This window comes from Emydura macquarii, unplaced genomic scaffold (genome assembly GCF_026122565.2).
Source record: "Emydura macquarii macquarii isolate MOO-44397 ecotype Brisbane River unplaced genomic scaffold, CSIRO-AGI_Emac_v2 contig_2676, whole genome shotgun sequence".
Classification (NCBI taxonomy): Eukaryota; Metazoa; Chordata; order Testudines; family Chelidae; genus Emydura; species Emydura macquarii.
Genome location: NW_027132813.1, coordinates 9,441,836 through 9,444,033, shown reverse-complemented (window position 1 = coordinate 9,444,033; position 2,198 = coordinate 9,441,836). Strand labels below are relative to the sequence as shown.

General features: G+C 46.2%; 1 long non-coding RNA gene across 1 annotated transcript; it reads right to left on the bottom strand.

The window, feature by feature from the left end:
- Positions 1 to 292: 292 nt before the first annotated feature.
- On the bottom strand, positions 293 to 1,115 carry LOC137164517 (uncharacterized). The gene is made up of 2 exons (XR_010923068.1): positions 860 to 1,115; positions 293 to 483 (listed from the first exon to the last, which is right to left on the bottom strand). It is a non-coding gene; the product is annotated as an uncharacterized lncRNA (long non-coding RNA).
- Positions 1,116 to 2,198: the final 1,083 nt, after the last annotated feature.

Below are 2,198 nucleotides of genomic sequence, written 5' to 3'. Positions count from 1 at the left end.
TTTTTAGCATGCTAGCTTGTGAGAGCTAGCACAGGTACCTCTTCTCAAACTGGAATTTACAGCTCTCGCACAAACGTATCCTATGTGAACCAGCCACTAGAGGAGGGAAGTTAAACATGCTGTGCAAGTGTTTTGTAAGCACAGACTTTCCCCATGTGCAACAAAATGCTGACTCATTTGTCAAACTGGCACTGTGTTGTGATGTTGCATTTCAAAGTTGGGACCTTACAATTTTTTGTCTCACATGCATAGTCTCCTAAAGGTGGCAGCTATCAATGTTTCCTTCCCCAAATCCAGTGAATCGACCCAGGATCAACAGGGATGTTTAAAACAGAGGGCCCAACCCTGCAAGTTCTCCTTGCAGAGAACTCCTGTGGAAGACCTTAGGAGTTCAGCACACTAAGTGAGTGCCACATGAGGCCCAGTCCATGTGCAGTACTGATGAATTATGGTGTGTATACGTCAGAGCAGTTGTCAGAATACCTGAGGGAGTGAGAGCAGAGATGTATTTAAATTCTAAATAAGGTACTGTACAAAAGTTATGAGCTGAGTTTATATACCTAGGGCTAGCATTAGTCGCTGCACACAGCCAGGCCTCAAAATGGGGAAGTTTTGCTCCAGCCAGTTAGCATATGAGGTGGTTATTGTTTATTGAAACGGAATGGTTGTCAGTTCAAATTACATTTTATTGAGCACTGCCTGGTTTTATTGTGTTACTAATTTTCCTCTGCTGCAGTTGCATATTCAGAAATACCAGGGCCTGCCTCTCTTTCACTGCCAGACAGTATTTATTTATTGTTTCAACTTTTTTAAAGTTATGATTTTACATTTCACAAAGACAAGGAGTTGGGCTACTTACCACTTTATGGGCAGGAACATATGCACCAATTTCCCACAAAAAAAAAAAGCACATCTCAGAGCTAGGAACTGTAGCATACACATCAGTAAGTATGGCAATAGCCCCGAGAGGCACCATCTGAGATCAAGGCCCCAGGATGCTAGACAGTGTACAAACACAGAGACAGCCCAAATGCCAAAAGATCTAGACAGACAAGAGAGTGATATTATATCTCAGTTTTACAGGGCCTAACACACAGAGACTTGTCCAAGGCCTGTGAGACAGCAAGACTAAAGGGTAGCCAGAGAGTGATCAAAGGGAGATATATAAGCTCTAGAATGATCCCAGCCTTGTTCCCTGTGAACTGAGGGGAGGTCAATTAAGAGCACCTGAGGCCAATTAAGGCCCATCCAGGGGCCTGATAACCCCTCCTCCCCCCCACTCCTATCAGGCAACTGGTGAGAGTGCTGGAGGAGTGTGGTGACTAATGAGACATATAAGAGAATCAGGTGAAGGAGACTGCTAGGAGAGAGATTTGCTTGCTGAACCCCAGAAGCTGAAAGGAGAGAGGGAAAATAGCAGCCAGAAGCACTGGATTGGCAGTGCATAGTTGCTATTATTAGGGCCCCTGGGCTGGGATCCAGAGAAGTGGGTGGGGCTGGGTCCCTTCCCCACCCCCTTGCCCCACAGGGCATTACCGAGCTGGCCAATGCTTGGAAATAGGAGCTACTTGGGGCACCCTGACCCTCCACAAAAAAGAAAAGTGTGGGACCCACAGTAGCTGAGCTGGTAATTTGCCACAGCCCACGTAGGAAATGTGGGTTATGACAGAGCTGTGAATTGGACCCAGTTGTCCTGAGTCACAGTTTAGTGCCCTAACCACAGACTCACTCTGCATGCATGTGCACGGTCCTCTTCATCTCGCCACAGATCATTGTGCACTGCAGAGGCTTCCTCTAGGCCTTCATTGATTTTATTTTTTGTCGTCCCTCTATGACCCAGTTCCTTACTTCAACTTTCCTTTCTTCTGACTCAGGCATCTCGGCTTCCTCAGTGACCAGTACTAGTCCAGGATCTTTATCTTGAGATGTAGAACAGTGATCCCAACCACTTGTGGTCATTAAAGATCCCATGGCATTTTTGTAACAGTTGGAGAGTTAGCTCTTGTATCCTTATGGATGATAACATTCCGCCTACCTGAATTCCCTCTGCACTTTCCAAGGGATAGGGCATTCTTCTATATTTTCTCACTAAACTGTTGTAGTACATTGTTACAGAACAGCCATGTTCCTCCCACAGATGGCTGTGTAATCCCCAAGGGCAGAGTGGACGTCAGCTCCCCTCCTCAGAGCTGGTCTAG